Source organism: Bos grunniens, chromosome 4 (genome assembly GCF_055505025.1).
Source record: "Bos grunniens cultivar Pamir isolate PY7600 chromosome 4, Bosgru_T2T1.0, whole genome shotgun sequence".
In the NCBI taxonomy this organism is placed as follows: domain Eukaryota; kingdom Metazoa; phylum Chordata; class Mammalia; order Artiodactyla; family Bovidae; genus Bos; species Bos grunniens.
Window position 1 is genome coordinate 87955981 of NC_141168.1, and position 23409 is coordinate 87979389.

A 23409-nucleotide genomic window follows, 5' to 3' on the forward strand; every position below is an offset into this window, starting at 1 on the left:
ATTTCCTTCTCCAATGCATGAAAGTGAAAAGTGAAAGGGAAGTCACTCAGTTGTCCCCGACTCTTAGCGACACCAAGGACTGCAGCCTACCAGGCTCCTCCGTCCATGGGATTTTCCAGGCGAGAGTACTGGAGTGGGATGCCATTGCCTTCTCCTGAAAACTACTAGAGCTGATCAATGAATTTGGTTGCAGGATACAAAATTAATGCACAGAAATTCTTGCATTCCGATGCACTAACAATGAAAGATCACAAAGAGAAACTAAGGAAACAATCCTAATGATCACTACAACAAAAAGAATAAAACACCTATGGGGCCTCCTTTGTGTTCAGTAGTGAAGAATCCACCTATCAATTCAGGGGCTGCTGCTGCTGCTACTGCTAAGTCGCTTCACTCGTGTCCGACTCTGTGAGACCCCGTGGACAGCAGCCCACCAGGCTCCTCCGTCCCTGGGACTCTCCAGGCAAGAGTACTGGAGTGGGTTGCCATTTCCTTCTCCAATGCACGCATGCATGCTAAGTCGCTTCAGTCGTGTCCGACTCTGTGCAACCCTATGGACAGCAGCCCACCAGGCCCCTCCGTCCACAGGATTCTCCAGGCAAGGATACTGGAGTGGGTCGCCATTGCCTTCTACCAATTCAGGGGATATGGGTTCAATCCCTAACCCAGGGGATCCCATAAACAACAACAAAAAAAAGAATAACATCTAGGATCACACATAGTAATAATCAATCAAAAGACACAGACTGGCTGGGTAGATACAAAAACAAGACCCGAATATATGCTGTCTATAAGAGACCCACTTCAGACCTAGGGACACTTACAGACTGAAAGTAAGGGGATGGGAGAAGGTATACTATGCAAATGGAAATCAAAAGAAAGCTGGGGTGGCAATACTCATATCAGACAAAACAGACTTTAAAACAAAGACTATTATAAGAAACCGGAGAAGGCAATAGCACCCCACTCCAGTACTCTTGCCTGGAAAATCCCATGGACGGAGGAGCCGGTAGGCTGCAGTCCATGGGGTCACTAGGAGTTGGACACAACTGAGCGACTTCACTTTCTCTTTTCACTTTCATGCACTGGAGAAGGAAATGGCAACCCACTCCAGTGTTCTTGCCTGGAGAATCCTGGTGGGCTGCCGTCTATGGGGTCACAGAGTTGGACACGACTGAAGTGACTTATCATTATAAGAAACAAAGGACATTACATAATGATTAAGTATTCGAGTCAAGAATACATAACAATCATAAATATACATATACACCCAATACAGGAACATCTCAACATGTAAAGCAAAAACTAACAACCATAAAGGGAGAAATCGACAGTAACATGATAATAGTGGGGGACTTTAACCCCACACTTACACCAATGGACAGATAATGGAGACAGAAAATAAATAAGGAAACACAAGCTTTAAATGACGTAACAGACCAGAGAGATTTAATTGCTATTTATAGGACATTCTATCCAAAAACAGCAGGCTACACATTCATCTCAAGTGTACACAGAACATTCTCTAAGACAGACCACATGCTGGGCCACAAAGCGAGCCCTGGTAAATTTAAGAAAAATGAAATCATATCAAGCATCTTTTCTGATCACAACATTATGAAATTAGAAATAAACTATAAGAAAATATCTATAAAAACACAAACACGTGGTGGCTGAACAATATGTTACTAAACAACCAACGGATCACTGAAAAAATAAAAAGGAAATTAAAAAATACCTAGAGACAAATGAAAACAAAAGCACAACAGTAAAAAACCTATGTGATGCAGCAAAAGAAGCTCTAAGCGGGAAGTTTATAATGATACAATTTTACCTCAAGAAACAAGGAAAAAATCACAAATAAACAACCTCACCTTACACCTACAGATAACAACTTAGTGTAACCTAATGAAACTATGAGACATGCCGTGTAGGGCCACCCAAGATGGACAGGTCATGGTGGAGAATTCTGACAAACATATTCCATTGGAGAAAGGAATGGCAAACCACTTCAGCATTCTTGTGTTGAGAACCCCATGAACAGTACGAAAAGGCAAAAAGATAGGACACTGAAAGATGAACCCACCCTCCCAGGTCAGTAGGTGTCTAATATACTACTGAAGTAGAGAAATAGTTCCAGAAGGAATGAAGAGGCTGAGCCAAAGTGGAAACAATGCCAGCTGTGGATGTGTCTGCTGCTGAAAGTCAGGTCTGATGCTGTAAGGAACAGCACTGCATAGGAACCTGAAAGGTTAGGTCCATGAATCAAGGTAAACTGGATATGGCTAAACAGGATACGGCAAGAGTGAACACTGACATTTTAGGAATCAGTGAACTAACATGGAGGGGAAAGGGTGAGTTTAACTCAGAGGACCATTATATCTACTACGGTGTGCAAGAATCCCTTAGAAGAAATGGAGTAGCCCTCACAGTCAACAAGAGAGTGCAAAATGCAGTATATGGATGCAATCTCAAAAATGACAGAATGATCTCGGTTAGTTTCCAAGGCAAACCATTCAGTATCACAGTAATCCAAGTCTGTGCTCCAACCACTAATGCTGAAGAAGCTGAATGGTTCTATGAAGACCTACAAGACCTTCTAGAACTAACACCAAAAAAGATGTCCTTTTCATCATAGGGGACTGGAATGCAAAAGGAGGAAGTCAAGGGATCCCTGGAGTAACAGGCAAATTTGGCCTTGGAGTACAAAATAAAGCAGGGCAAAGGCTAACAAAGTTTTGCCAAGAGAACGCACTGGTCATAGCGAACAGCCTTTTCTAACAACCCAAGAGACAACTCTACACATGGACATCCCCAGATAGTCAATACTGAAATTAGATTGATTGTATCCTTTGCAGCCGAAGATGGAGAAGCTCTATACAGCCAGTAAAAACAAGACTGGGAGCTGACTGTGGCTCAGATCATGAACTCCTTATTGCCAAATTCAGACTTAAATTGAGGAAACTAGGGAAAACCACAAGGCCATTCAAATATGACCTAAATCAAATCCTTTATGCTTACACAGTGGAAGTGACAAATAGATTCAAGGAATTAGATTTGATAGAGTGCCTGAAGAACTATGGATGGAGGCTTGTAACACTGTAAAGGAGGTGGTGATCAAAACCATCCTCAAGAAAAAGAAATGCAAAAATGCAAAATGGTTGTCTGAGGAGGGCTTACAAATAGCTGAGAAAAGAAGAGAAGTGAAAGACAAAAGAAGAAAAGGAAAGATAAATCCATCTGAATGCAGAGTTCCAAAGGACAGCAAGGACAGATAAAGTCTTAAGCGAACAGTGCAAAGAAAGAGAGGGAAATAATAGAATGGGAAAGACTAGAGATCTCTTCAGGAACTTAGAGATAACAAGGGAACATTTCATGCAAAGATGGGCACACTAAAGGACAGAGATGGTATGGACCTAACAGAAGCAGAAGAGATTAAGAAGAGGTGGCAAGAATACATAGAAGAACTGTACAAAAAAGGTCTTAATGACCTGTACTGCCACAATGTAGTAGATCACTCACCTAGAGCCAGACATCCTTAAGTGTGAAGTCAAATGAGTCTTAGGAAGCATTACTATGAACAAAGCTAGTGGAGGTGATGGAACTCCAGCTGGGCTACTTCACATCCTAAACGATGATGCTGTTAAAGTGCTGTTAAAGTGCCAACAAATGCAGAAAACTCAGCATTGGTCACAGAACTGGAAAAGGTCAGTTTTCCTTCCAATCCCAAAGAAGGACAATGCCAAAGAATGTTCAAACTACTGCACAACTGCACTCATTTCACATGCTAGCAAGGTAATGTTCAAATCCTTCAAGCTAGGCTTCAACAGTATGTGAACCGAGAACTTCCAGATGTACAAGCTGGATTTAGAAAAGGTAGAGGAACCAGAGATCAAATTGTCAACATTCATTGGGTCATAGAAAAAGCAAGGGAATTCCAGAAAAACAGCTATTTCTGCTTCATTGACTACATAAAAGTTTTGACTGTGTGGATCACAACAAACTAGAAAATTCTTAGAGATGAGAATATCAGACCACCTTATCTGCCTCCTAAGAAACCTGTATGCAGGTCAAGAAGCAACATTTAGAACCAGACATGGAACATACGACTGGTTCAAAATTGGGAAAGGAATATGTCAAGGCTGTATATTGTCACCCTGCTTATTTAACTTATATGCAGAGTACATCATGGTAAATGCCACGCTAGATGAAGGTGAAGGTAGAAACAAGATTGCAAGGAGAAATATCAATAGCCTCAGATATGCAGATGACACCACCCTTATGGCAGAAAGTGAAGAGGAAATAAAGAGCCTCTTGATGGAGGTGAAAAAGGAGAGTGAAAAAGCTGGCTTAAAAGTCAACATTCACAAAACTGAGATCATGGCATCTGGTCCCATCACTTCTTGGCAAATAGAAGGGGAAAAAATGGAAACAGCAACAGACTATCTTCTTGGGCTCCAAAATCATTGCAGACAGTGACTTCAGCCGTGAAATTAGGACACTTGCTCCTTGGAAGACAAGCTATGACAAACCTAGGCAACATATTAAAAAGCAAAGACATCATTTTGCCAACAAAGGTCTATATAGTCAAGGCTATGGTTTTTCCAGTAGTCATGTACGGATGTGAGTGTTGGACCATAAAGAAAGCTGAGTGCTGAAGAACTGATGCTTTTGAACTGCGGTGCTAGAGAAAGACTCTTGAGAATCCCTTGGACAGCAATGAAATCAAACCAGTCAATCCTAAAGGAAATCAGCCCTGATTCATTCATTGAACTGATGCTAAAGTTCTAATACTTTGGCCATCTGATGCAAAGAGTTGACTCACTGGAAAAAGACCCTGATGCTGGGAAAGATTGAAGACAGGAGGAGATTATGACAGAGGATGAGATGGTTGGATAGCATCACCATTTCAATGGACATGAGTTTGAACAAACTCTGGGAGTTACTGAAGGACTGGAAGCCTGGCATGGTGCTGTCTGTGGGGTTGCAAAGAGTGGGACATGACTGAGTGGCTAATAAAACAACAAATACACCTAAAACAACTAGAGAAAGAAGAATAAAACCTAAAGTTAGTATAAGGAAAGAAATCATAAATATCAGAGCAGAAATAAATGGAATAGAGACAAAGAAAACAACTGGAAAGATCAAAGAAACTAAAAGCAGGTTCTTTGAAAAGATAAACTGATAAACCTTGTATCAGACTTATCAAGAAAAAAAGGGAGAGGATTCAAATCAATAAAATTAGAAACAAATTATGGCTGGTTCATGTTGATATATGGCAGAAACCAATACAGTATTATAAAGCAATTATCCTCCAATCAAAAATAAATAAAACTTTTTAAAAAGATATGTAAAAGGAGAAGTTACAACTGACTCCACAGAAATACAAAGGATCATAAGAGACTACTAGAAGCAACTGTGTGCTAATTAAATGGACAATCTGGAAGAAATGAACAAATTCTTACAAAGGTACAGTTTCCCAAAACTGAACCAGAGAGAGACAGAAAATATGAACAGACCAATCAAGCACTGAAATTGAAATCCTGATTAAAAATCTCCCAATAAACAAAAGTCTAGAACCTGATGGTTTCACAGGCAAATTCTATCAAATATTTAGAGAAGATTTAACACCTATCCTTCTGAAACTATTCCCAAAAATTGCAGAGGAAGAAAAACTTCCAAACTCATTCTATGAGGCCTCCATCACCCTGATACCAAAACCAGACAAAGATACAACAAAAAAAGAAAATTACATGCCAATATCACTGATGAACATAGATGCAAAAACTCTCAACAAAATACTAGTGATCCTTATCCTACAACATACTAAAAAGATCATATACCATGATCGAGTGGGGTTCATCCCAGGGATACAAAGATTTTTCAATATCCACAAATCAATCAGTGTGATACACCACATCAACAAACTGAAGAATAAAAACCGTATGATCATCTTAATAGATACAGAAAAGCTTTTCACAAAATTCGGCAACTATTTATGATTTAAAAAAAAAACTCTCCAGAATGTGGGCATACCTCAACATAACAAAGGCAGTATATGACAAACCTACAGCTAACATCATTCTCAATGGCGAAATGCTATAAGCATTTCCTCTAAAATAGGGACAAGAATAGGAGGTCTACTCTTGCCACTTTATTTCAACAGTTTTGGAAGTCCTACCGTCAGCAATCAGAGAAGGAAAAGAAGTAAAGGGAATCCAAGTTGGAAAAGAAGTTAAACTGTCACCGTTTGCAGGTGACATGATATTATACATAAAGGACAGTAAAACTGCTACCAGAAAACTACTGCTGCTGCTGCTAAGTCACTTCAGTCACGTCTGACTCTGTGCAGCCCCATAGATGGCAGCCCTCATCAATGGACTAGGCAAAACTGCAGATTACAAAATTAACACACAGAAATCTGTTGCATTTCTATACACCAACCACAGAAGATCAGAAAGAGAAAGCCAAAAAACAATTCCATTAATCAGTGCATCAAAAAAACAAAAAAACTAGGAATAAACCTACCTAAGGAGACAAAAGACCTGTATTCCAAAAACTCTAAGAAGCTGATCAAAAAATTCACAAACAGATGGAAAGATATGCAATGTTCACAGATAGGAAGAATCAGTATTGTCAAAATGACTCTATTACCCAGAGCACTCTAAAGATTCAATACAATCCGTATCAAATTACCAACCGATAGCATTTTTCACAGAACTAGAACAAAAAAACAATCTCAAAATTTGTATGGAAACACAAAAGTCCCTGAAAAGCCAAAGCAATCTTGAGAAATTAACTTCAGACTATACTACAAAGCTACAGTCATGAAAACAGCACAGTACTGGCACAAAAATAGAAACAGAGATCAATGGAATAGGATAGAAAACCTAGAAATAAACCTATGCACCTATGGTCAATTAATCTATGACAAAGGAGACAAGACTACACAATGCTGCAAAGACAGTCTCTTCAACAAACAGTGCTGGGAAAACTAGACAGCTACGTGTTAAAAAATGGAATTAGATCATTCTGACACCATACACAAAAATAAGCTCAAAGTGGATTAAAGACCTAAATGTGAGACTGCACGTTATTAAACTCCTAGAAGAAAACATAAGCAGAATACCATGACATAAACAGCAGCAACATCTTTTTGGATCCATCTTCCAGAATAATGGAAATAAAAACAAAAATAAATGGGACCTAATTAAACTTAAAAGCTTTGACACAACAAAGGAAACTATAAGCAAGGTGAAAAGACAGCCCTCAGAATGGGACAAAACAATAGCAAATGAAACTGACAATTTCCAAAGTATACAAGCAGCTCAATACCAGAAAAACAAATAACCCAATCAAAAAGTGGGAAAAAGACCTAAATAGACATTTCTCCAAAGACATACAGATAGCTAATAAACACATGAAAAGAAACTCAACATCACTCGTTATTCAGTTCAGTTCAGTGGTTCAGTCGTGTCCGACTCTTTGTGACCCCATGAATCGCAGCACGCCAGGCCTCCCTGTCCATCACCAACTCCCGGAGTTCACTCAAACTCACATCCATCGAGTCAGTGATGCCATCCAGCCATCTCACCCTCTGTCGCCCCCTTCTCCTCCTGCCCCCAATCACTCCCAGCATCAGAGTCTTTTCCGATGAGTCAACTCTTCGCATGAGGTGACCAAAGTATTGGAGTTTCAGCTTTAGCATCAGTCCTTCCAAAGAACACCCAGGACTGATCTCCTTCAGAATGGACTGGCTGGATCTCCGTGCAGTCCAAGGGACTCTCAAGAGTCTTCTCCAACACCACAGTTCAAAAGCATCAGTTCTTCAGTGCTCAGCTTTCTTCACGGTCCAACTCTAGCATCCATACATGACCACTGGAAAAACCATAGCCTTGACTAGATGGACCTTTGTTGGCAAAGTAATGTCTCTGCTTTTCAATATGCTATCTAGGTTGGTCATAACTTTCCTTCCAAGGAGTAAGCATCTTTTAATTTCATGGCTGCAATCACCATCTGCAGTGATTTTGGAGCCCAAAAATATAAAGTCTGACACTGTTTCCTATGAAAGTCTGACATCTATTTCCTATGAAGTGACGGGACCAGATGCCATGATCTTAGTTTTCTGAATGTTGAGCTTTAAGCCAACTTTTTCACTCTCCTCTTTCACTTTCATCAAGAGGCTTTTGAGTTCCTCTTCACTTTCTGCCATAAGGGTGGTATCATCTGCATATCTGAGGTTATTGATATTCTCCTGGCAATCTTGATTCCAGCTTGTGCTTCTTACAGCCCAGCCTTTCTCATGATGTACTCTGAATATAAGTTAAATAAGCAGGGTAACAATATACAGCCTTGACGTACTCCTTTTCCTATTTGGAACCAGTCTGTTGTTCCATGTCCCGTTCTAACTGTTGCTTCCTGACCTGCATACAGATTTCTCAAGAGGCAGGTCAGGTGGTCTGGTATTCCCATCTCTTTCAGAGTTTTCCACAGTTTATTGTGATCCACACAGTCAAAGGATTTGGCATAGTCAATAAAGCAGAAATAGATTTTTTTCTAGAACTCTCTTGCTTTTTCAATGATCCAGCGGATGTTGGCAATTTGATCTCAGCCTTTTCTAAAACCAGCTTGAACATCTGGAAGTTCACGGTTCACATACTATTGAAGCCTAGCTTGGAGAATTTTGAGCATTACTTTACTAGCGTGTGAGATGAGTGCAACTGTGTGGTAGTTTGAGCATTCTTTAGCATTGCCTTTCTTAGGGACTGGAATGAAAACCAACCTTTTCTAGTCCTGTGGCCACTGCTGAGTCTTCCAAATTTGCTGGCATATTGAGTGCAGCACTTTCCCAGCATCATCTTTTAGGATGTGAAATAGCTTAACTACTCAGCCATTAAAAAGAACAAAATAATGTCATTTGCAGAAATATAGAGGGACCTAGAGACTGACATACAGAGTGAAGTAATTAAGTCACACAGAGAAGCAGAAACATAGTATGACATCCCTTATATGTGGAATCTAAAAAGAAATGATATAGATAGAAATGAACTTACAAAACAGAAGAAGATTCACAGATTTAGAGATAGAACTGACGGTTACCAGGAGAGGAAGGATGTGCACAAGGGACAGTTGGGGAGTCTGGATGGACACGTACACACTGTATTTAAACAGGTAACGGACGAGCAACTACTGCATAACACATGAACTCTGCCCAGTGTTATGTGGCAGCCTGGATGGGAGCAGGGTTGGGAGATAATGGATATATGTATCTTTATGGCTAAGCCCCTTTGCTGTTTACCTGAAACTATCACAACATTGTTAATGGGCTGTGTGTGTTAATTGTTAATCAGTTGCTCAGTCATGTCCAACTCTTTGCAACCCCATGGACTGTAGCCCGCCAGACTCCTTCTGTCCACTGAATTTTCTAGGCAAGAATACTGGAGGGGGTTGCCATTTCCCACTCCATGTGATCTTCCAAATCTGGGCATCAACTCACGTCTCCTGAGTCTCCTGCATTAGCAGGCAGATTCTTTACAATCGTGCCACCCGGTAAGCCCCATTAATTGGCTATACCCCAATACAAAACTAAAAGTTAAAAAAAAAAAAAAACTGCAATGAGGTATCACCTCACACCAGTCAGAATGGCCATCATCAAAAAAACCCCTACAGACAATAAATGCTGGGGAGTGTGGAGAAATGGGAACCCTCTTGTATTGTTGGTGGGAAGGTAAATTGATACAGCCACTATGAAGAACAGTATGGAGGCATCTTAAAAAACCAAAAATAAAACTATCATACGACCCAATAATCCCATTACTGGGCAAATCACAATGGAAAAAGACACATGTACCCCATGGTTCATTATAGCACTACTTACCAGGACATGGAAGCAACCTAAATGTCCATCAACAGGTGAATGGATAAAGAAGATATGGTACATATAAACAATGGAATATTTATTACTCAGCCATAAAAAGGAATAATATTGGGCCATTTGTAAACACATGGATGGTTCTGGAGCCTGTCATACAGAGTGAAGTGGGAAAGAGAAAAATAAATGTCATATATATGTGGAAGCTAGAACAACAGTACAGATGAACTCTTTTGTAGGGCAGGAATAAGTCATACAGAACAGACATATGGACACAAAGGGGCACTGGGAGGGTGGGATGAATTAGATTAGGATGGCATATATACGGTATCATCAGTAAAACAGATACCTAGTGGGAACCTGCTATGGAGCACAGGGAACTCAGCTTGGTGCTCTGTGACAACCTAGATGGGTGGGATGGGAGGAGTGATGGGAGAGAAGTCCAAGAGAAAGGAGATACATGTATACACACAGTTGATTCACTTAGTTGTACAGGAGAAGCTAATGCAATATTGCAAAGCAATTATACTCCAATAAAAAAACAATACAACAAAACATTGCCGAGGGGAAAAAAACTACAGGTCTTTATAATTCAAAAAGATACATGCACCCCTATGTTCAGAGCAGCACTATTTATAATAGTCAAAACATGGAAACACCGTAAGTGTCTACTGGAAAATGAATGGATAAAGATGTAGTACACATATACTATGGAATATCTGTTGTTGTTTTTAGTCTCTAAGTTCTGTCTGACTCTTTGCAACCCCATGGACTGTTGCCCACCAGGCTCCTCTGTCTATGGGATTTCCAAGCAAGAATACTGGAGTGGGTTGCCATTTCCTTCTCCAGGAGATCTTCCCAACCCAGAGATCGAACCCATGACTCCTGCACTGGCAGGCAGATTCTTTACTGCTGAGCCACCAGGGAAGGCCACAATGGAATACTACTCAGCCATAAAAAGGAACGAAATTTGGGTTATTTGTACTGGGTCATTTCCAGAGATGTAGATGGACCTAGAGTCTGTAAACACAGTGAAGTAAGCCAGAAAGAGGAAAACAAGTATCATATATTAACACATGTATGTGGGATCTGGGGCTTCCCAGGTGCCACTAGTGGTGAAGAACTCACGTACCAATGCGGGACACATAACAGATGTGGGTTAGATTCCTGGGTCGGGGAAGACCACCGGGAGGAGGGCATAGCAATCCACTCCAGCATTTTTGACTGCAGTATCCCATGGATAGAGGAACAATCCATAGGGTCACAGAGTCAGACATGACTGAAGCAACTTAGCATGCATGCACATGTGGAATCTAAAAAAGAATGATACAGATGAACCTATTTGCAGGGCAGGAATAGAGATGAAGACATGAGAACAGACATGAGCACATGGGAGAAGGGGAGGATGGGACAAACTGGGAGATCAGGCCTGACATATAAATACTGCTGCTACTGCTAAGTCACTTCAGTTGTGTCCGACTCTGTGCGACCCCATAGACGGCAGCCCACCAGGCTCCGCCGTCCCTGGGATTCTCCTACCATGTATAAAACAGATAGCTAGTGGGAACCTGCTGAATGGCACAGAAAACTCAGCTTGGTGCTCCGTGATCACCTAGATGGGTAAAACGGGAGCTGGAAGGCAGGGCCAGGAGGGAGGGGATGTATGTGTACACACAGCTGATTCACGTCATTGTACAGAGATGCTAACACAACATTGTATGTCAATTACACTCCAATAATAATAAAATAAAACACTTCAAAAAGAAAAATACAAGTTTTTATAATTCAAAAGGATACATGCACCCTTATGTTCGCAGCAGCACTACTCACAATAGTCAAAACATGGAAGCAACCTAAATGTCCATCATCAGATGAATGGATAAAGATGATGTGGTACACATATACAATGGAATACTCCTCAGCCATAAAAAAGAAAGAAAGAATGCCATTTGCAATAACATGGATGGACCCAGAGATGACCATTACTAAGTGAAGTAAGTCAGAAAAACAAAGGCAAGTACCACATGATGTAACTTACATGTGCAATCTAAAATACGGCACTAATGGACCTATCCAGAAAACAGAAATGAACTCAGAGATGCAGAGAACAGACGTGTGGTTGCCAAGGTGGGGCAAGTACTGGGAATCTGGGATTAACAGACGTACACTATATATACAGGACACATGAACAGCAGGGTCCTACTATATAGCACAGGAGTTATATTCAACATCCTGCCATAAACCATAATGGAAAAGAATATTTTAAAGCATTTCTATATGTACATAAGAGAATCACTTTCCTTTAGAGCAGAGATTGGCAAAACACTGTAAATCAACTATATTTCAATTTAAAAAATAAAATTAAAACAAAATTAAAGGTCTTAATAGAAAAAAATACCACTTTATGGACTGAAATAATAAATGCTATATCAAATCTTCCAAATTGGTTCTAAATTTACAGGAATCCTAACAAAAATTCTCAATTTTTAAAAAATTGTGGATTTGATAAAATACTTCCCAAAACCTATATCGAAGTAAAATGGCAAGAGTTGCCATAAATTGTGAAATGCATCTAAAGCAGTGCTTACAAAGAAATTTATGACATTATATGCTTCTATTAAAAAAAAAATCTAAAAAACAAGGATCTAAGCACTTGCTTTAAGAAACCAGAAAAAGAAGCGCAAATTAGAACCAAAAAAGGCAGAAACAATTCAACCAAAAACAGAAATGAATCATTCACAAGAGGTTCAACAGCATATATGATAGAACAGACAAAAGAATCAGCAAACCTGAAGATCAATTGAGATCACTCAATCTGAGGAACAAAGAGAAAAATAATGAAGAAAAATGAACAGAGTCTAAGAGACCTACGTGACTTTATCAAGCACACTAACCTACACATGATGGGAGTCCCAGAAGACAGAAAGGAACAAAAAGAACAGAAGCCAAAAGCCTCCAAGCTTTGATTAACAGAAGGGTGGGAGGGGAGGCGATGGAGGAAGAAGAGAAGGAGAAAAAGAAACTACACATTCAAGAGTCTCAACAAACTCCTGGTAGGATAAGCTCAAGGAGAGCCACACTAAAAACACTGTAATTAAACTGCCAAAAGCCAACCACAAAGAGAATCCTGAAAACAGGAAGAGGAGCAATTCATTACATTAAAAGGATCTTCAATGATTACAAGCTGATTTCACATCTAAAACCTGGAGGCCAGAAGGCAGTACACATTCCCAGATAAACAAAATCTCATAGATTTTGTCTCTAGTGATCTTGTCCTACAAGAAATACTAGGGGGCATACTGTTCAGGTTAAAATGAAACACACCACTACATAGTAACTAGAATTCATATGATGAAGCAAAAAGCACTGGCAAAAGTAACAACATAGATAAATATAAAAGACAAAGGGTCTTCCAGCTCAAGATGGCAGAGTAGAAGGATGTGTGCTTATCTCCTCCGGCAAGAGCCCCAAAATTTCAATTACCTGTTGAACAACAATCGACAGGATATTGGAACCCACCAAAAAGATACCCCACGTCCAAAGACAAAGAAGAAGCTGCAGCAAGACAGTAGGAGGGACGCAATCACAATAAAATCAAATCCCAAACCTGCCAGGTGGATGACCCACAGACTGGAGAACAATAACACCAAAGAAGTTCTCCCACTATTATGAAGGGTCTGAATCCCAGCCTGGGGATCCAACAAAGAGACTGAGAATCCCCAGGGAACCTGGCCTTGAGTGCCAGCGGGATTTGATCACAGGCCTTCCAGAGGACTGAGGGAACCAGAGACTCCAGTCTTGGAGGGCACAAACAAAATTTTGTGTGCATCAAGACACAGAGAAGAGGAGCAGTGACACCACAGGAGACTCAACCAAAACCACCTGCTAGTGTTGGAGGGGCTCCTGTGGAGGCGTGGCTTGGCAGGGCTTCACCACAGGGGCAAGGTCACTAGAAGGTCCCCCTTAGCACACACCCTCTTGGAGTTCACCATTAATCCTACCATAGAGCTCGCAGACCCCCTGGTGGGTCACCTCAGGCCAAAGAGCTACCAGGGAGGGCGTACAACCATCAGCAGATAACTGGATTAAAGCTTTACTGAGACTCTGCCCCTAGAGCAATTCCCAGTTCTCCCCATCACCAGTTCCTCCCATCAAGAAGCTTACAAGCCTCTTAGCTTCATCCATCAGAGGGCAGACAAAAGAAGAACTTAGAACCAGAGTCTCAAGGTGGCTAAAGCAAAAACCATACTACAGAAAGTTAATCACAAAGAAAAAGCAGAAAGTTATGTCCCAGATGAAGAGACAAGATAAAATCCCAGAAAAACAACTAAATAAAGTGGAGATAGGCAACCTATTCTTTAGAAAAAGAATTCAGAATGATAGTGAAGATGATCCAGGATCTTGGAAAAAGAATGGAGGCAAAGAATGAAAATATACAAGAAATGTTTACCAAAGACCTACAAGAACTAAAGAACAAACAAACAGAAATAAATAATACACTGCTGCTACTGCTAAGTCGCTTCAGTGGTGTCCGACCCATAGACAGCAGCTCACCAGGCTTCCCCATCCCTGGGATTCTCCAGGCAAGAACACTGGAGTGGGTTGCCATTTCCTTCTCCAATTCTTTGAAAAGCAGTTCCAGGTAAATACACTAGAAGGAATCAACAGCAGAATAACTGAGGCAGAAGAACGGATAAATGACCTGAAGGACAGAATGGTAGAAATCACTGCCGCAGAACAGAATATAGAAAAAAGAATGAAAAGAAAAGAGCCTAAGAGACCTCTCGGACAACATTAAATGCACCAACATTAGCATTGCAGGGGTCCCAGAAGAAGAGAGAAAGGACCTGAGAAAATATTTGAAGAGATAATAGCTGAAAACTTCCCAAACATGGGAAAGGAAATAGTCAACCAAGTCTAGGAAGCACAGAGAGTCCCAGGCAGGATAACCCCAAGGAAGAACACACTGAGACACATAGTAATCAAACTGACAAAAATTAAATACAGATAAAATATTAAAAGCAACAAGAGAAAAGTGACAAATAACATACAAAGAAACTCCCATCAGGCTATCAGCTGATTTCTCAACAGAAACTCTACAAGCCAGAAGGGAATGGCATAATATATTTAAAGTGATGAAAGGGAAGAACCTACAACCAAGAATACTCTACCCAGCAAGACTCTCCTTCAGATTTGATGGAGAAATCAAAAGCTTTCCAGACAAGCAAAAGTTACGAGAATTTAGCACACCAAACCAGCTTTACAACAAATGCTAAAGGAACTTCTCTACACAGGAAACACAAGAGAAGAAAAAGACATACAGAAAATAAACCCCCCCAAATTAAGAAAATGTAATCAGGTCATACATACTGATAATTACCTTAAATGTAAGAGGATTAATAAATGCACCGACCAAAAGACACAGACTGGGTGGATGAAAACATGTGCGTGTATGCACTTCCACTTGTCCTATCACTCTGCTTGACCCCCACAAACTGTACGCAATTCTTTTATATTAAGTTAATCATGTTCTCATGATGGCTTGCAATTACAATTATCTTTTTTTGGTCTGGCTATTGATCGTGAAAACTGATAAACATCTTTTACTATTGTGATTATGTAACTATTACTCACTTAATTGTATCATGATTGGTTAACAGAAGAGTAGAACTCTATATCACCAAAACTAGGATCTAATAGAAAAACTTGTAATCCCTTTTTAAAATCCAAGAATTTTCTTGAAATTTTTTGAAAAATACAAATGTATTTGTATACAAATACCTGAGTATTGCCTTTTTTCCTCCAGAGTTCCAGATATGTTTCTAATGAGCAGTCATGCTTAAAAACAACTGAACTATATGATGATCTTTTACTTTTATCTAGTTTGTTTCCCTTTTTCTATTTCATATTCAGTGCTCTCATTTCATTTAGTTTATGTTCTCCAATTTCTCCATCTCTTCTTACATACGTACATACATACATATATATATATGCATAATATATATATTTTAGAAAACCTATGAACTTCTGCCTAACTAAAATAATTATGACATTTTGATTCTACCTGTTTGACTTAGTATAAATAGAATGCTAGATTTCTAATTAAAAAATAGATATGAAACAAGCAACAAAGGTTTACTGCATAGCACAGGGAACTAGAGTCAATATCTTGTAATAACTTATGATGGAAAATAATTTCAAAAATAATATATGTGTATTTGTATAACTGAATCACCTTCTGTGCATCTGAAACATTGTAGGTCAATATACTTCAATAAAATATTTTTTTTTAAAAGACAACTGGATAAAGCAATAAACTAAATCTCTGATAATGAGCATACAATATATAAAGATGTAACTTGCATGACAGCAACAACACACACGAAGGCGTTAGGGGGTGGAGCCGTATACTACTGAAATTAAAAAGACACTCAACTGATTGTTATAAATTAAAATACTAATTACAATTCCCCAGGCAACCATTAAGAAAATAATATAATAGATGAAACAGAGACAAGGAACTGTGTATGAGAAAATATCTATTTAAAATGAAAGAGGCAGTTATGAAGGAAGACTATAACAACAAATGTAAGACATACAGAAAACACATAGCAAAATGACAGATACAAATCTTCAGTATTCTTGCCTTGAGAACCCCATGAACAGAATGAAAAGGCAAAACACAGGGCACTGAAAGAGGAACTCCCCAGGTGGGCAGGTGCCCAATATGCTACTGGAGACCAGTGGAGAAATAACTCCAGAAAGAATGAAGAGACAGAGCCGAAGCAAAAACAACACCCAGTTGTGGGTGGGACTGGTGATAGAAGCAAGGTTTCATGCTGTAAAGAGCAATACTGCATAGGAACCTGGAATGTTAGGTCCATCAATCGAGGCAAACTGGAAGTGGTCAAACAGGAGATGACAACAGTGAAGATCAACATTCCAGGAATCAGCGAACTAAAATTTAGGACTGGAATGGGTGAATTTAACTCAGATGACCATTATATCTACTACTGTGGGCAGGAATTCCTTAGAAGACACGAAGTAGCCATCACAGTCAACAAAAGAGTCCGAAATGCAGTACTTGGATGCAATCCTAAAAACAACAGAATGATCTCTGTTCATTTCCAAGGTAAACCATTCAATATCACAGTAATCCAAGTCTATGCCCCAACCAGTAACACTGAAGAAGCTGAAGTTGAACAGTTCTATGAAGACCTACAGGACCTTCTAGAACTAACACCCAAAAAAGATGTCCTTTTCATTATAGGGGACTGGAATGCAAAAGTAGGAAGTCAAGAAACACCTGGAGTAACAGGCAAATTTGGCCTTGGAGTACAGAATGAAGCTGGGCAAAGACTAATAGAATTTTGCCAAAAGAATGCACTGGTCATAGCAAATACCCTCTTCCAACAACACAAGAGAAGACTCTACACATGGACATCACCAGATGGTCAACACTGAAATCAGACTGATTATATTCTTTGCAGCCAAAGATGGAGAAGCTCTATACAGTCAGCAAAAAAAAGACCGGGAGCTAACTGCGGCTCAGATCATAAACTCCTTATTGCCAAATTCAGACTGAAATTGAGAAATTGAAGAAAACCACTAGACCATTCAAGTATGACCTAAATCAAATCCCTTATGAGTATACAGTAGAAGTGGAAATAGATTTAAGGGACTAGATCTGATAGACAGAGTACCTGATGAACTATGGACTGAGGTTCGTGACACTGTACAGGAGACAGGGATCAAGACCATCCCCAAGAAAAAGAAATGCACAAAAGCAAAATGGCTGTCTGAGGAGGCTGTACAAATAGCTGTGAAAAGAAGGGAAGGAAAAAGCAAAGGAGAAAAGGAAAGATATAAACATCTGAACGCAGAGTTCCAAAGAATAGCAAAGAGAGATGAGAAAGCCTTCCCCAGCAATCAATGCAAAGAAGTAGAGGAAAACAACAGAATGGGAAAGACTAGACATCTCTTCAAGAAAATTAGAGATACCAAGGGAATATTTCACGCAAAGATGGGCTCGATAAAGGACAGAAATGGTAGGGACATAACAGAAGCAGAAGATGTTAAGAAGAGGTGGCAAGAATACATAGAAGAACTGTACAAAAAAGATCTTCACAACCCAGATAATCAGGATGGTGTGATCACTTACCTAGAGCCAGACATCCTGGAATGTGAAGTCAACTGGGCCTTAGAAAGCATCACTACGAACAAAGCTAGTGGAGGTGATGGAATTCCAGTTGAGCTATTTCAAATCCTGAAAGATGATGCTGTGAAAGTGCTGCACTCAATATGCCAGCAAATGTGGAAAACTCAGCAGTGGCCACAGGACTGGAAATGGTAAGTTTTCATTCCAATCCCAAAGTCATGCAATGCCAAAGAATGCTCAAACTACTGCACAAGTGCACTCTCACACGCTAGTAAAGTGATGCTTAAAATTCTCCAAGCCAGGCTTCAGCAATACATGAACCGTGAACTTCCAGATGTTCACGCTGGTTTTAGAAAAGGCAGAGGAACCAGAGATCAAATTGCCAACATCCGCTGGATCATGGAAAAAGCAAAGAGTTCCAGAAAAACATCTATTTCTTCTTTATTGACTATGCCAAAGCCTTTGACTGTGTGGATCACAATAAACTGTGGAAAATTCTGAAAGAGACGGGAATACCAGACCACCTGACCTGCCTCTTGAGAAACCCATATGCAGGTCAGGAAGCAACACTTAGAACTGGACATGGAACAACAGACTGGTTCCAAATAGGAAAAGGAGTACGTCAAGGCTGTATATTGTTACCCTGCTTATTTAACTTATATGCAGAGTACATCATGAGAAACGCTGGACAAGCTGGAATCAAGACTGCTGGGAGAAATATCAATAACCTCAGATATGCAGATGACACCACCCTTATGGCAGAAAGTGAAGAGGAACTAAAGAGCCTCTTGACAAAAGTGAAAGAGGAGAGTGAAAAAGTTGGCTTAAAGCTCAACACACAGAAAACTAAGATGATGGCATCTGGTCCCAACACTTCATGGAAAACAGATGAGGAAACAGTAGAAAGAGGGGCTGACTTTATTTTTCTGGGCTCCAAAATCACTGCAGATGGTGACTGCAGCCATGAAATTAAAAGACACTTACTCCTTGGAAGGAAAGTTATGAACAACCTAGACAGCATATTAAAAAGCAGAGACATTACTTTGCCAACAAAGGTCTGCCTAGTCAAGGCTATGGTTTTTCCAGTAGTCATGTATGGATGTGTGAGTTGGACTATAAAGAAAGCTGAGCGCCGAAGAACTGATCCTTTTGCAGTGTGGTGTTGGAGAAGACTCTTGAGAGTCCCCTGGACTGCAAGGAGATCCAAGCGGTCCATCCTAAAGGAGATCAGTCCTGGGTGTTCATTGGAAGGACTGATGATGAAGCTGAAACCCCAATCCTCTGGCCACCTGATGAGAAGAGCTGACTCATTTGAAAAGACCCTGATGCCAGGAAAGATTGAGGGCAGGAGGAGAATGGGAAAACAGAGGATGAGATGGTTGGATGGCATCACTGACTCAATGGACATGGGTTTGGGTGGACTCCGAGAGTTTGTGATGGACAGGGAGGCCTGGCATGCTGCGGTTCATGGGGTCGCAAAGGGTCAGACATGACTGAGTCACTGAACTGAACTGAAATGTAAAACAGATTAAATAATTCAAGAAAAGGGCAAAGACTGGCAGAATTTTAAAAAAAAAGATCAAACTATATCCTAGCTATAAGAGACCTATTTTAGATTCAAACACAAAAATAAACTGATAATAAAACATAAGTATAGGCAACATAAACATAAATGTCTGCATTGTGTGTGATGTGCGAAGTCGCTCAGTTGTGTCCGACTCTTTGCGACCCCGTGGACTGTAGCCCGCCAGGCTCCTCTCTCCATGGGATTCTCCAAGCAAGAATACTGGAGTGGATTGCCATTTCCTTCTCCAGGTGATCTTCCCAACCCAGGGATTGAACCCGGGTCTCCTGCATTGCAGGCAGGCGCTTTATCCTCTGAGCCACCAGGGAAGCCCAAAGTCTGCATTAATGGATCTTTAATTAGTAATTCCTCTTTTTCTTCCCTCTAATGACTTAAAATACAATTATACAAAACAACAACTATGTTAATCACTGTCATGCATAACATTGTTATTTACAATACACAGTATCATTAATGTTGCATATTTACTTATATACAATATATGCTTTACTATGTATAAACATCATATATTTATACTTATGTTACATATTTGTAATTGACACATTTAAGTGCACATTATATGTGCTTATATATATCACATACATAATATATAACAGTAACGATATGTCATTTACAAGGGGGTTGGAGGAATGGAGTTATATAGGAGAAAAGTTTTTACATACCATTAAAACCAAATTGGTATTAATCTGAAATACACTTAAAAATTAAATGTGAATTGCAATCCTCAAGAAATAAACTAAAAACATAACTAAAATATATACAGAAAAAATGAGAATACAATCAAAACATTACACCTGAACATCCAACACAAAAGAGGGTGGTAAATGAATCGAGAAACGAAAAAGTATGACATACAGAAAAAAAGAGCAAAGTGGCAATGTAAGCCTTCTATTTTGAATAATTTCATTAAAGACAAATGAATTAAATTCTCTAAGAGACTGGAAGAGTCAATATAAAAAGTGATTTAACTACATGCTGTCTACAAGAAATTCATTTTAGAACCAAATACATTTGTAAATGGGTTGAGAATGAAAATGTAAAAATTTATTCCATGAAAACTGTAACCAAAGGAGAGCCAGAGTGCCAATATAATACCAGACAAAAACTTTAAAACAAAAATAGTTACAACATCGAAGAAGAATGATATAAAGGTCAATGTACCACGATTTTAAAAAACTATAAACATATATACAACAGAGCCCCAAATTATATGAAGCAAAAAGTGACAGAAGACAACAACAGTTGGAAGCTTCAATATTTCATTTTCAATGATAAACAGAACTAGACAAAAGATTAACAAGGAACTAGAAAATTAACTACTACAAACCAGCTAGACCTAACAGACATACATAGAATACTCCACCAAATGAGAGCAAAATACATTCTTCAAATGAACATGGAATATTCTCCATGACAGATATGTTACAATACAAAATAAGGTTCCATTAAGTTTAAGAAGACTAAAAATTATATAAAGCATCTTCTCTGATCACAGGAGGAAAAAAATAGAAATCAATAACAATAGGAAATTTGGAAATTTAAAGCTGTTGAATGAAACAATACACTCTTAATTAACCAACAGGTCAAAGAATCCATTACAAGGTAAATTACAAAATACCTTGAGAGAAATTAAAATGAAAACACATCGTACCAACACTTAAGGAATGCAACAAATGCAGTACTAAGAGTGCTAAGAGGACGGAAATTTATAGTTGTAAAGGTCTACATTAAAAAAGCAAAAGATCTCAAATCTTTATTCAAACCTGAACTTCTCCTTTACGGAACCCAAGAAAAAAGTTAACTAAACCCAAAACAAGAAGAGGAAAGGAATATTACAGATTAGAATGTAAATAGAGTAGAAAAACTACAGAGAAAAATCAATGAAACCAAAAATTGGTTCTTTAAAAAAGAAAAAGTGAAATGTTAGTCACTCAATCATGTCCGACTCTTTGCGATCCCATGGACTGTAGTCCACCAGGGTCCTCTGTCCATGAGACTTTTCAGGCAAGAATACTGAAGTGGGTTGCCATTCCCTTCTCCAGGGGATCTTCCTGACCCAGGAATTGAACCCAGGTCTCCCACACTGCAGGCAGATTCTTTACTGTCTGAGCCACCATGGAAGACCTCTTTAAAAAAGATCACCAAAATTAACTTTTGGCTAAACTGACCAAGAAAAATAAGAAGACTCGAATTGGTAAAATCAGGCATGAAAGTAGAGATATTACCAGAAGCTTTACAGGAATAAAAATTATTACAGGAAATGAACAAGTAGAGTTGGACCATAAAGAAGGCTGAGCGCCAAAGAATTGACGCTTTGAAATTATGGTGCTGGAGAAGACTCTTCAGAGTCCGGGGCACAGCAAGGAGATCAAACCACTCAATTCTAAGGGAAATCAACCCTGAATATTCACTAGAGAGGGACTGATGCTGAAGCTGAAGCTCCAATACTCTGGCCACCTGATGCAAAGAGCCGATTCAATGGAAAAGACCCTGATGCTGGGAAAGACTGAGGGCAGGAGAAGCGGGTAACAGAGAATGAGAAATGGTTGGATGGCATCATCAACTCAAAAGACACGAGTCTGAGCAAACTTCGGGCGCTAGTGAAGGACACGGAAGCCTGATGTGCTGTAATTCATGAAGTTGCAAAGAGTCAAACATGACTTAGCAACTGAACAAAAATCTGTCAACAAATTACTTGAAATAAACAAATTCCTAGAAACACACAAAGTACCAAAAGTTACTGAAGAAAGGTAACACTTTCTAACTCATTCTATAAAACAAATATTACTCTAACATCAAAGCTAGAAAAAGATATCACTTGAAAACTACATACTAATATTTCATATATATATATATAAAACAGGAGGGAAGGAGGCAGGACATAACCTTAAAGAAGGACATATCGATGATATGACATAAACAGGTCAGAACCAAGATGGCAGAAGATTCCACTTTCAGTAGACCTTGAACCTTATCACACACTCATCATAATACATTAACATGCTAAATGATATACTTATGGGCACCATGACAGTTCCCAGGAAAACCATAAAAGGATAAAAAGTGGGCAGTGGTCCAATTCCTAGAAATCTCCAAATTCCTAGAATTCTCCCCCCATTCCCTGAAACAGTTGGAATAATCCTCCCACTTATTAGCCTATGAAGTTACTCAGCCCATTAAAAATTAATGCCCCCATGTATTTTTGGCCACTCTCACCTTTTGACATGGGATCTCATTCTGTCTACAGAATGTGTATCTCTAAGTAAATCCTACTTCGTAACTATTGCTTTGTCACTCATTGAAGTCTTTGTGTGGACCACAGCAAACTGTGGAAAATTCTTCAAGAGATGGGAATACCAGACAACCTGACCTGCCTCTTGTGAAATCTGTATGCAGGTCAGAAAACAACAGTTAGAACTGGACATAGAACAACAGACTGGTTCCAAATAGTGAAAGGAGTACACCAAGGCTCTATATTGTCACCCTGCTTATTTAACGTATATGCAGAGTACATCATGAGAAACACTGGGCTGGAAGAAGCACAAGCTGGAATCAAGATTGCCTGAAGAAATATCAATAACCTCAGATATGCAGATGTCACCACCCTTTTGGCAGAAAGCAAAGAACTAAAGAGCCTCTTGACAAAAGTGAAAGAGGAGAGTGAAAAAGTTGGTTTAAAAGTCAGCATTCAGAAAACTAAGATCATGGCATCTGATCCCATCACTTCATGGCAAATAGATGGGGAAACAATGGAAAAAGTGACAGACTTTATCTTTTTGGGCTCCAAAATCACTG

At 39.4% G+C, this 23409-nt stretch overlaps 1 protein-coding gene across 8 annotated transcripts in view; it reads right to left on the reverse strand.

Annotated features, from left to right (window-relative positions):
• Positions 1-23409, reverse strand: part of SLC25A40 (solute carrier family 25 member 40) — an 80427-nt gene that overhangs the window by 44866 nt on the left and 12152 nt on the right. The gene's annotated exons all lie outside the window — the stretch shown is intronic.